The sequence below is a fragment of the Mobula birostris genome, chromosome 23, assembly GCF_030028105.1.
Source record: "Mobula birostris isolate sMobBir1 chromosome 23, sMobBir1.hap1, whole genome shotgun sequence".
NCBI lineage: Eukaryota > Metazoa > Chordata > Chondrichthyes > Myliobatiformes > Myliobatidae > Mobula > Mobula birostris.
In genome coordinates, this window is record NC_092392.1 from 32,358,283 (window position 1) to 32,371,215 (window position 12,933).

Below are 12,933 nucleotides of genomic sequence, written 5' to 3' on the forward strand. Positions count from 1 at the left end.
GGACACTCTCACCCCCACCGCTGACCCCTTCTCCCGTCTTCAACCCTCCTCCTCTTCATGGACACCCCGCTCTGGTCTTCTGCCTGCTCTGGATCTCTTTATTGCTAACCGCTGATGGGACATCAACCGTCTCGACTTCACCACACCTTGTTCCCATTCCAACCTCACTCCTTCCGAACGCTCTGCTCTCCACTCCCTCCGCACTAATCCTAACCTTATTATTAAACCCGCCGATAAGGGGGGTGCTGTTATAGTCTGGCGTACTGACCTCTACCTTGCCGAGGCAGAGCGACAACTCGCGGATACCTTCTCTTATTTACCTCTCGATCATGACCCCACTAAGGGGCACCAGGCCATTGTCTTCCACATCATCACCGACTTTATCTGCTCAGGGGATCTCCCATCCACTGCTACCAACCCCGCACTTCCTGTTTCTACCTCCTACCCAGGATCCACAAACCTGCCTGCCCAGGTAGACCCATTGTCTCAGCTTGCTCCTGCCCCACCAAACTTATTTCTGCATACCTCGACACTGTTTATCCCCCCTTGTTCAATCCCTTCCCACATATGTTCGTGACACTTCTCATGCTCTGAATCTTTTCGATGATTTTAAGTTCCCTGGCCCCCACCACTTTATTTTCACCATGGATATCCAGTCCCTATATGCTTCCATCCCCCATCAGGAAGATCTCAAAGCACTCCGCTTCATTTTGGATTCCAGACTTAACCAGTTCCCCTCTACCACCACTCTCCTTTGTCTAGCGGAATTAGTCCTAACTCTTTAACAATTTCTCCTTTGGCTCCTCCCACTTCCTCCAAACTAAAGGTGTAGCGATGGGCACCCATATTGGTCCCAGCTATGCCTGCCTTTTTGTTGGTTTTGTGGAACAATCTATATTCCAAACCTATACTGGTATCTGTCCCCCTCTTTTCCTTTGCTACATCGATGACAGCATTGGCTCTGCTTCCTGCATGCATGCTGAGCTTGTTGACTTCATTAACTTTGCCTTCAACTTTCACCCTGTCCTCTAGTTTATCTGGTCCATTTCCGACACGTCCCTCCCCTTTCTAGATCTTTCTGTCTCTATCTCTGGAGACAGCTTATCTACTGATGTCTACTATAAGCCTACGGACTCTCACAGCTACCTGGACTATTCCTCTTCCCACCCTGTCCCTGGAAAAAATGCCATCCCCTTCTCGCAACTCCTCTGTCTCCACCGCATCTGCTCTCAGGATGAGGCTTTTCATTCCAGGATGAAGGAGATGTCTTCCTTTTTTAAAGAAAGAGGCTTCCCTTCCTCCACCATCAACTCTGCTCTCACCCCATCCTCCTGCCACCCCACTAGGAATAGGGTTCCCCTTGTCCTAACCTACCACCTCACCAGCCTCTGGGCCCAACATATAATTCTCCGTAACTTCCACCACCTCCAACAGGATCACACCACCAAGCACATTTTTCCCTTTCCCCCCTTACTGCTTTCCACAGGAATCGCTCCCTACGTGACTCCCTTCCCACCCATCTCTCTCCCCGGCACTTATCCATGTAAGCGGAATGAGTGCTACATATGCCCTACACTTCCTCCCTCACCACCATTCAGGGCCCCAGACAGACTTTCCAGGTGAGGTGACACTTCACCTGTGAGTCGGCTGGGGTGATATACTGCGTCCGGTGCTCCTGGTGCAGCCTTCTACATATTGGCGAGACCCGATGCAGGCTGGGAGACCGTTTCGCTGAACACCTACGCTCTGTCCGCCAGAGAAAACAAGATCCTCCAGAGGCCACACATTTTAATTCCATGTCCCATTCCCATTCTGATATGTCTATCCACAGCCTCCTCTACTGTCAAGATGAAGCCACACTCAGGTTGGAAGAACAACACCTTAAATTCCGTCTGGGTAGCCTCCAACCTGATGGCATGAATATTGACTTCTCTAACTTCCGTTAGTGCCCCTCCTTCCCTTCACACCTTATCCCTTATTTATTTAATGTATTTTTTACATATTTTTTATTTTTCCCCCTTTTTTTCTCTCTGTCTTTTTTCTCCCTCTCACGATATCCACCCTCCAGGCTCCCCTCCCCTCCCCTCCCCTCCCCTCCTGTCTTCTCCTATCATTTCAGATCTCCCCTCCCCCTCCCACTCTCAACTCTCTTACTATCTCTTCTTTCAGTTAGCCCTGATGAAGGGTCCCAGCCTGAAACATCAACTGTACCTCTTCCTGGAGATGCTGCCTGGCCTGCTGCGTTCACCAGCAATTTTTGTGCGTGTTGCTTGCAATAGTTCCCTCAGCATTCTTACACAATGCAAGCAAATGCAATGATTGATCACTACTTAGAGCACAGTTGCTATACTATTTTAAATGAACTGATTAGTTAGGCTCCACCTCTCATTAACTCATCATCATCATCATCAGGTGCCGTGCCCAGTTGGAGCTTTGACCTCCATGGCCCACACACTCCTGTTTCGGGTCAAGTGGATCAATTCATTAGTATTCATTTCCAGTTCTCTGGCTGCTGTCCCCATCACCATTTGTCTTTGCCTTCCTCTTGCTTTCTTCCCTTCAATCTTTCCCATAATTACCGTGCATTCTAACTTCTCTTTCCTAATCACATGTCCAATGAAGGGTCACGTTGCCTTTTCATGATCTGATACATTATTTCTCTTTTTGTGCTTGCTCTGTTCATGACATCCCCATTAGATATTCGTTTCGTCCATGATATTCTTTGCATCCTACATAGAAGCATAGAAAACCTACAGCACAAAGTTGTGCCGAACATGTCCCTACCTTAGAAATTACTGGACTTACCCATATCCCTCTATTTTTCTAAGCTCCATGTACCTATCCAAAAGTCTCTTAAAAGACCCTATCGTATCCACCTCCACCACCATTGCTGGCAGCCCGTTCCACGCACTCACCACTCTCTGAGTAAAAAACTTACCCCTGACATCACCTCTGTACCTACTCCCCAGCACCTTAAACCTGTATCCTCTTGTGGCAACCATTTCAGCCCTGGGAAAAAGCCTCTGACTATCCACACAATCAATGCCTCTCATCATCTTATACAACTCTATCAGGTCACCTCTCATCCTCCGTCGCTCCAAGGAGAAAAGGCCAAGTTCACTCAACCTGCTTTAATAAAGCATGCTCCCCAATCCAGGCAACGTCCTTGTAAAAAACCACATCTCTGCTGCTTCAATTCGTTTCCTCATGTTACTAGATATTGTCCAACAATCTGAGCCATATAACATAACTAGATAAACGGAACATCTCAGTGCTCTGAGGCGGGTTGTCTTGCCTGGTTTACTGTTGGTCAGCATACTCCTCATTTTCATAAAGGTGTCTTTTGCTATCCCTATTCTTCTTTTGATGTCCATGTCACACCTGCCATCTGATGTCACCTGGCTTCCTAAGCAGCAAAAGTTCTGCACTTGTTTTATGTCTTCCCCATTTATTCTCAGCCTGCAGATAGGATTCTCCTTCTTTTTGGATATCACCACACATTCTGTCTTTTTGCAACTGATAGATAGACCCATTTTTGCACTTGCTTCAACAACTATATCAATTAAGTTTTATAGTTCTTCCTCTGTACTTGCAATTAACACAGTGTCATCCGCCTATCTAAAATTATTGATGTTTTCACCGCCAACTTTGATCCCTAAGATGTCTCTTATGTCTCTCATTAAATAAATATTTGAAATTTGGAATAATCTTGGTCATGTGTCTTTAAACTGCTCTCTTAAGATTTTTACCGTGTCATGTGATTTCTAATGGAAAGCAAGTCAGGTTGACAGGAAGTCTTAATTTAATCCAAATGAAAACTAATGTTAGATACGTATACTATATACATATTCGAAATGCTGGAGGAACTTAGCAGGTCAGGCAGCATCTATGGAAATGAATGAACCGTCGATGTTTTGGGCCGTGACCCTTCATAGGGACTGAAATGAAAGGGGGAAAATGCCAGAATAAAAAAGGCCACCTTCAGGGTGGAGGAACAACACCTTATGTTCCGTCTGGGTACCCTCCAACTTGATGGCTTGAATATTTATTCTCCTTCCGGTGAACAAACTTCCACCCCCTCTCACATCTTCTATTCCCCACTCCCTCTATTCCCCACTCTCATGTTGCACTTCTCACCTGCCTATTACATCTCCCTCCTCCTTCCCTTTCTCCTATTGTCCACTCTCCTCTCCTATCAAGTTCCTTCCTCTCCAGCCCTTGACCTTTCCCACCTACCTGGCTTCACCCATCTCCTTCCAGCCAAACTCTTTCACCTCCTCCCAACTTTTTATTCTAGCATCTTCCCCCTTTCCTCTCAGTCCTGAAAAAGGATCTTGACCTCAAAAGTCAATGTTTTTTTATTTTCCACTGATGCTGCCTGACCTGCTGAGTTTCTCCAGCAATTGTGTGCGTGGCTAAGGTTATACATATTTTGCATGGATGCTGTGAGACTGATAGCTACACACTTCAAAGTGTGATTGATAACAACATTTTTGTATTACATGGTAATAGTCATGCTATTTAGCCAGGACAGTTGTGCCCACTTACCTTTCCCAAAGCAACACATGCAAAATGCTGGAGGAACTCGGCAGGCCAGGCAGCATCTATGAAAATGAATTAACAGTCAATGTTTCAGGCCAAGACCATTCTTTAGGACTGGAATGAAGGGGACGACGCCAGAATAAAAAGGTGGAAGGGGATGAGGAAGGAGGATACGGTAGCTGGAAGGTGACAGGTGAAGCCAGGTGGGTGGAAAAGGTAAAGAGCTGGAGAAGAAGGAATCTGAAATTGCAATGTACAGCTGCCAAATAACGGCAAATTTCACCACATATGCTAATGATGTTGAACCTGATTCTGATTCTGATAGGAGCGGAGAGTGGACCATGAGAGAAAGGGAAGAAGGAGGGTCACTGGGAGTGTTGGTAGGCAGGGGAGGAGAAGAGGTAGGAGGGCAGAGTGGAGAATGGAAGAAGGAGGAAGGGAAGGGAAAAAATTACCCAAAGGAGTAACCCTTCAGATTGGTGGCTACCTAGACGGAATGTAAAGTGTTGTTCATCTTGGCAAAAGATACAACCAATAAACATTTCCCAAAGGTATGCTTCTTACATTTTAGGAGTACATCTGGGAATACTTACTCTTCCACAACAAAAAAGTGCTGTAGTTTCTTAAGTGACCAGGGAGATCCTGTTTGTACGTCAATCAAACAATAAGAGCTGTCATGAGCACTGCGGCTTGGCTTAAAGCATTAAGCTTCCAGGGTTCTTGAACACCTGCATTTATTAATCAATATCTTAACTAGAACTATTAAACCCTTGTGCTTTTGGTTTAGTCTTGTCAAGTTAATTGTGACTGGCATATGTTCCCCACTTTTTATGATTATTTAAAGAGGGCTCTCACTTAATGCATTAGTGGGGCAGGTGGTGACTGGAAAATGGGAGGGAGAGAGGGAGAGAGGGAGAGAGGGAGAGAGGGAGAGAGGGAGGGAGAGAGGGAGAGAGAGAGAAAGAAAAGAAAAAAGAAAAAATCAAGGAAAGAGCCAAGCTGTTGAAGGAAGTTTTTGGCGAGAGTGGAAGTGAACTAGAGATGGAGGTAGGCAGGAAAGAGGAACGGAATGGAAAGAGGAAGAAAAGAAAGCAGAGGTATGGGATATCAAACTCTGAGGAGTCAGGGGATGATCAAAACAGGACAGCAAAACAATGGAAAGAAGATGAAATTAAAGCAATTATAAAACTAAGTGAAGGTGGGGCGTCTTTTGGTGACTGGAATCTGATTCGTTTGATGAAGCTGCTCAACAGAATTATAGGCGAGATTAAAGGAGCAAAGATTTTACGAAATGGATTGCTATCAGTGATTTGTCGGGATAGTGCTCAGCAAGGCGAAGTGATAAGATTATGTAAAATAAACGGCAAAGAAGTACAATGCTCCATACCCAACAATAGAAAGTGGACTAGAGGAGTTATTTCGGGGATACCAACAAAAGTTACTATGGATGAGATTAAACAGAACATAAAAGGAGCAAAAATTATTGAGGCCAAATGTTTGAAAGTTACAAGAAATGGGAAAAAGTGTGATAGTTTATCGGTAATGATTAACTTTGATGAAGGGAGATTGCCGACTAACGTGTACTTAGGGTATATGTGTTATGCGGTTAGAATATATATACCACCGCCTTTAAGATGCTATAAATGTCAGAAATTCGGGCACATTGCGGCGGTCTGCAAAGGAAAACAAAGATGTGGGAGATGCTCTGGAGAACATGAATATGGGAAATGCGAAGTGGGAGCTAGGCTGAAATGCTGCAATTGTGGCGAGGAACACAGCGCAGCTTATCGAGGGTACATTTATAGCAAGAAGGCGGCTGAGATACAATATGTAAAAGTAACTCAAGGAATCAGTTATGCAGAGGCAGTAAAAGAATTTGATGAAAAAAAGGCGTCAAGCAAACAAATACAGGGAATAATAAACCGGTGAATTGTGAGAGATGTAATATGAAAAATAAGGATAGACTATTAATGAGTAGAAAGGATTTCGTGCTTTTTATGGTGGATGCAATTAATTGCTCAGCGCAAACAAGCAAAAGAACTGAGAAAATTAAAATTATCGTCAAGTCTGCAGAAAAGTATCTTGGTATTAAGGGCAAACAACAGGAATTCTGCAGATGCTGGAAATTCAAGCAACACACATCAAAGTTGCTGGTGAATGCAGCAGGCCAGGCAGCATCTCTAGGAAGAGGTACAGTCGACGTTTCAGGCCGAGACCCTGTGTCAGGACAAACTTCCTAGAGATGCTGCCTGCTCTGCTACGTTCACCAGCAACTTTGATGTGTGTTGTTTGGTATTAAAGGGACTAGGTGGGAAGAAGTCAAGGAAACGCTGAATGGAGGATCCAACAGTTCACAGGCAGGGGAGATGGAATCTTAATGGCAGTATATTTATCGCAAATGGTCAAGAATTTAAGAAATGTTTCAGAACTTAAGGAAAATCCTCAGATTTTATGGTTGAAGCCCAGGGTAAATGTGCAGAACTCCAGCAACAAATAGAAGTACCCGACAAGAACAACGGTGAGTTGGAAAGAGATTGGAAAATGGAGGAAATTATTACAAGGATACAAAAGGAAAAGGAATTTGTTGCAAAGAGAATTATCTACATTCAGATTATAAAATGAAAACATGGAAGCAAATGAAGAAGAACTCTGAGGTCTCAGTAAACAACTGCAGGCTACGATCCAAGGAAAGGAAAACCTGAAAAAGCAGATAGACTTGGGAAAAACAGCAATTTCAAAAGTATAACGTGCGATAATTACTATTCTTTAACAAGATGATTTTAGTCTTACAAGTGATGTAGATGGAATCAATGTAATTGAGGTAATGCAACTACACGAAAACATGTGACAAAATTAGGGAAGAATGGCAGTTTGCAGCATTATCTAATGAGCGCATTAAGCATTCACGAGGAATTGCAACTACAGAGTGATGCTAATAGAGAACTGCAGGCTGAACTAGATTGTCTAAAGTAGAGAACTCCTGGACATATTTGCTTGAAACACAAGAAGTCTAGCAGATGGCGGTAATGCACTGAAAACTGGTTGCCAACCGCCATAAAACAAAGAGGAAGAAGAATGCATTAGTGGAGTCATTGTGTTGGAGAGAATGAATTGTCTCACGGTGTCGCTCCTCCGAGACTCTGTTGGCACTCCTATGTCTAAACTCTTGTCTTCATCTTCTCCTGGGGAATCCTGCTGTTCCTCTGATCCTGGAACGAGTCGTGAGCCTGTTGCAACTGACCTCCGTGCCAGAGGAAGTCTGCCATTCTTCCGCATTTGGATCCTGCCTCTGAGAGCACACTGTGACAGCAACATGATCCAAAGTGTAAGGTGAATGGGCTTGGTTTGGTTTGCAATGCTGTAGACTGTGAGGCTGCTTCACCGAGCACCTACTCTCCGTCTGCCAGAAAAAGCAGAATCTCCCAGTGGCCACCCATTTTAATTCCACTTCCCATTCCCATTCTGACATGTTAGCCCATGGTCTCCTCCACTGTCATGATGAGGCCACATTTAGGGTGGAGGAACAACACTTTATGTTCCGTCTGGGTAGCCTCCAACCTGATGGCATGAACATCGATTTCTCCAACTTCTAGTAATGCCTCCTCCCTTCACTATTCCCCATTATCAGATCCTCCCTCTCCAGCCCTGCATCTCTGTCACTAATCAACTTCCAAGCGCTTTACTTCACCCCTCCCAGTTTCACCTATCATCTTGTGGTTCTTCTTCCCCTCCCTCCACTTCCTTGCTCTGACTCTTCATCTTTTTTTCCAGTCCTGATGAAATGTCTCTGCCCAAAACATGGACTGTACGCTTTTCCATAGATGCTGTCTGGCCTGCTGAGTTCCTCCAGCATTTTGTGTGTGTTGCTCGGATTTCCAGCAGCAGTAGATTTTCTCTTGATTGTGATTGGACTCCCTTTTTTATTCTCTTTGGTTAACATAAGCCTAAATTTATCCGGTCAGATAATTCTGACAATATAAATTTCCATTGTTTTGTGCGAAGAAGGTGCACATTTTAAACTCATGTTGATGTCCCTCAACTACGCACTTCAAAAGTTTATTTAATATCAGAGTCTGTATACCGTACACAATCTGAAATTTCTATTCTTCACAGACATCTTTTTAAGGCATCCGTTAGTCTTGTGAGATCATGGATCTGCACCTGGAAAGTCCTCACACTCCAGGGCGCAGGCCTGGGCAAGATTGTATGCTGCAAGTCTCCCCTCTCCACGACACTGATGTTGTCCAAGGGAAGGGCACTAGGACCCATACGGCTTGGCACCAGTGTCGTCGCAGAGCAATGTGTGATTAAGTGCCTTGCTCAAGGCGCTGCACGTTGCCTTGGCTAGGGCTCGAACTCACGACCTTCAGATCGCTAGTTGAATGCCTTAACCACTTGGCCACGTGCCCACATCTGCAAAACAAGAAACCCTACAGAGTGAATGACAGAAGCTTAGAAGACCTGAAGCTCCACCCTGCCCCTCCCATTGCACAAACAGCAGCGAAAGCATTAGCCTCACCCCACCACCCATGCCAGCAGAAGAACCAACCCCCCCCCCAACCCCCTCACCAGGCAAGCAACAGCTGAAACCCCCAAGAGTCCTCGATCCAAGCTTCAGTCCACAGATCAGCATTTCGGCATTTCAGACAGCCGTCTCTCCCAATAAGGAATAGAGCGGTCCCTTCTGCAACAACAAGAACAGAGACCAGCAACTCATTCCAGTGTTACAATCTTCAATGTCACTTCTCCAAGCACCCCCCCCCCCGCCGTCTCGAAGACCAACAGGCTGCCTCTCTCCATCTTGATCATTACATTTTGGAGAATGTGGAATATCTACGTGAATTTCCCTGTATTGTGGTTTCAACACAATTTAACAATGATTGACTGACCAAAAATATGCTGTGATTTAACTTGTACCAATTTATCATAAAATCAAAATTGTTTTGAAGTATTGGAATGCTGTGTTGCTTGAACTCAGTGAAAGGTGGCAGGGAGTCAAGAACTAGGAAGTGTCTGGAAATTATATTGCTACATTATGTTTTGCACATGCAACAAATATGCCCACTGGAACATGATGCACCAAAGGTTAGCGAGCCACAGCTGTGTCAGGAATAGAAATACACTTTGTAATTTGGATTTCGGTTGAACATCAAGTTCAACGATGTCACTTGTACAGTTTTTGTTGGTGAGCTTGAGTGTGGCTGGCAAGACCAGCTCTGGCGACGAACACTCAGCCACTGGAGGCAGGGGAGGTATGCCATGGATGGTGCAGGGATACTGGGGTCCTTTGCGTAAGTTGGTATTGTTACGAAATCCACATTCTTCCAAGTAATCAAGAACTATCTTAAAACAGACCAGACGAAAAGTAGTAGTTCTCATTTTAGAGTTTTTTAAGAATTGGAGAATGAAAGTAAGGTGTACGTCTGGGCGCACGTTGCCTCTGATATCAGGACCAGGGTTAAAATCACTGGTATATCTCATGAAATTTGTTTTTTGTGGCAGCATCCGTTAGTCTTGTGAGACCATGGATCTGCGCCTGGAAAGTCTTCACTCTCCAGGGCGCAGGCCTGGGCAAGGTTGTATGGAAGACAGGCAGTTGCCCATGCTGCAAGTCTCCCCTCTCCACGACACCGATGTTGTCCGAGGGAAGGGCATTAGGACCCATACAGCTTGGCACCAGTGTCGTCGCAGAGCAATGAATGATTAAGTGCCTTGCTCAAGGACACAACACATTGCCTCGGCTGGGGCTCGAACTCACGACCTTCAGATTGCTAGTCGAATGCCTTAACCACTTGGCCATGTACATTGCGATACATAATAATAAAAACTATAATTTACAATAAAAAGTGTAGGAAAAAAATTAAATTAAATTAAATTAAATGATAAACAGGAGAAAGCCTGCAATTGCTGGAAATCCAAAGCAACACACACAAAATGCTGAAGAATCTCAGCAGGTCAGGCAGCATCTATGGAAATAAATAAACAGTCAGCATTTTGAACAGACTGAGAAGGAAGGGGGGAGACGCCAGAATAAAAAGGTGGCGAGAGGGGAAGTAGGTGGGTGGGCTGGAGAAGAAGGAATCTGATCGAGTGGGGAGTGGACCAACGAGAGGATAAAAAGTAGTGAGGCAGCGTTCATGGGTTCAATGCCCATTCAGACATCTGATGGTGCAGGGGAAGAAGCGGTTCCTCAAACGTTGGGTGTGTGTCTCAACTCAGCATGTAAACTCTAAATGAACAGCTCAAAATAAACAAGAAGACATGAAAATACTCATGTTAAAATCCCCTTTACATGCAGTTAGTGGTGTGTGCTTAGAAATTCAGCATTCAAATGCCAGGTGAAAGTCCTCGTGTCCAAGTTTGCACTGGCACCAGGAAAGGGAGGAATCAAGGCTGGTGCATGCTCACGTCAAGAATATTTCACTCCTTGTGTGTTTCACTTAAAGTAAAGCTTGTGAATTACTCATGCTGTCATACTTAGTAATTAGGTGCTAAAAAGGTTCTTTTATAATACAGACTATGAAAGGGCCATACACACAGACTAGGTCATAGTACAGAAACAAAAAAGCAATTGACTTGTACTCCAGCGTTGACGCAAAGTGAAAAGGAATGTTTTTAAACAGAATGGGAGGGTTGGGGGAAAGCACAATATACAAATCCCATTGACGGTGGTGAATCGCTTTCAGTCTACGACATGAAAAATGGTGAATATTTAAATCTACAAATGGGAAAATGCAGTAATTTGAAAATATATTTATATATTTTATGCAGATTATTCATGCAGTTGCCTGCATACAATGGAAGGTCTAATAACGAATGATACTACTAATTTAAAACTTGCCTCTTGACAGCAATTTTACAACCATGAATACAATATTATTCAATGCAAAATTTAGCACTGTGCAATTGGCACTGAGATTTATACTGAGTTTACAATCAGCAATGTCAGACGCATATCTTTATCACATCTGCCAAGAAAAGGCCTGAGTTTTGTTATCTTTATGTCTGCTGAATGTGTAGCTGGGTGACCACACAGTATAGAAATTTGTCAGTGTTCTGCAACTGTCACTGATTACCACACAGAAGGAAGCAAGACTACAAGTTAATCATAAATTGGGTCATTTGCAATAAATGACGTGGCTTAAGAAACAAGTGATAAACACGAGAGACTGCAGATGCTGGAAATCCAGAGCAACACACACACACACACACACACACACACACAAAATGTTGGAGGAATTCAGCAGTTCAGGCAGCATCTATGGAATGAATAAACAGGAATGACGTTTTGAGCCAAGACCCTTCTTCAGGACTGGAAAGGAAGGGGGAAGATGCCAGAATAAAAAGATGGGGGGAGGGGAAGGAGGCTAGCAAGCAGCCAGGTGGGTAGGAAAGGTAAAGGGCTGGAGAGGAAGTAGTCTGATTGGAGAGGAGAATGGACTATAGGAGAAGGGGTAGGAGGTGGGGCACCAGAGGGAGGTGATGGACAGGTGAGAAGAGGTAAGAAGCCTGAGTGGGGAAAAGAGGATGAGGGGAGGGGAAGGAATCATTTGTTTACTGGAAGGAGAAATCGATATTTATGCCTGCAGGTTGGAGGCCACCCAAATGGAATATAAGTTGCTCCTCCACTTGTTAAGAAACAAGTGTTACAGAGAGTATGTTGGGTGATGGAAGTGGGGTGAGGAGCTGAAGTATGGCTTGGTTCCAATAGTTCTTCTCAGACTGAATTCCAATTCACACGCCCCACGTGTTTCTCACCAGAGACTGGGGCAAAAAAGCATCTGAAACATTCACCTGTATTTTACAGCGGTCTCTCACTTTCACAGTTTTAACATTTTTTTACATTCTCAGTCTGGAATTGTTACAGAAGCAAAAAGATTTATTCATGCTCAGAAACAAGAGAAAATCTGTAGATGCTGGAAGTCTGAGCAACACACACAAAATGCTGGGGGAGTTCGGCAGGCAAGGCAGCTTCCATGGAAAAGGATGCTGCCCGGTCCGCTGAGTTCCTCCAATATTCTGTGTGTGTTGCTCTTCATGTTCAGAACCTGGTAACTTTTCCCACCAGGTCTTCCCCTTGACTCACAGTAATCTCTGTCTGTCTTAGTGCACAGTGAGACAGCATTTCACGTACAAATAAAAATAAACCTCGATTGCTTCATTAACCCGCCTCACAGGCAACTACATTTCAAAAGAATTTCAAAACAGAAACCTATGGTGCCGGAAACCCTGAAACAGAAACAAAATGCTCAAAATATTCAACAAATCAAACTGCATCTGTGGGAAGAGAAACAGACCTAATGCTTCAGGTCAGAAGTAGTTCAGTGGATTTTCAACACCTTGAGTCAGCTTGCAAGGGAGAAATGCATTGGAGACAGAGTGTTTTTATTT

General features: G+C 44.3%; 1 long non-coding RNA gene across 1 annotated transcript in view; it reads right to left on the minus strand.

Moving 5' to 3' along the window:
* The window catches only part of LOC140186775 (uncharacterized), a 31,575-nt gene extending 22,240 nt beyond the window's left edge, over positions 1–9,335 (minus strand). The window contains exons 1-2 of the long non-coding RNA XR_011882940.1: positions 9,112–9,335; positions 4,549–4,604 (exon numbers count right to left, since the gene is read on the minus strand). This is a non-coding gene — a long non-coding RNA (uncharacterized lncRNA). The remainder of the gene's footprint in view (positions 1–4,548; positions 4,605–9,111) is intronic.
* Between the last annotated feature and the right edge of the window lie 3,598 nt (positions 9,336–12,933).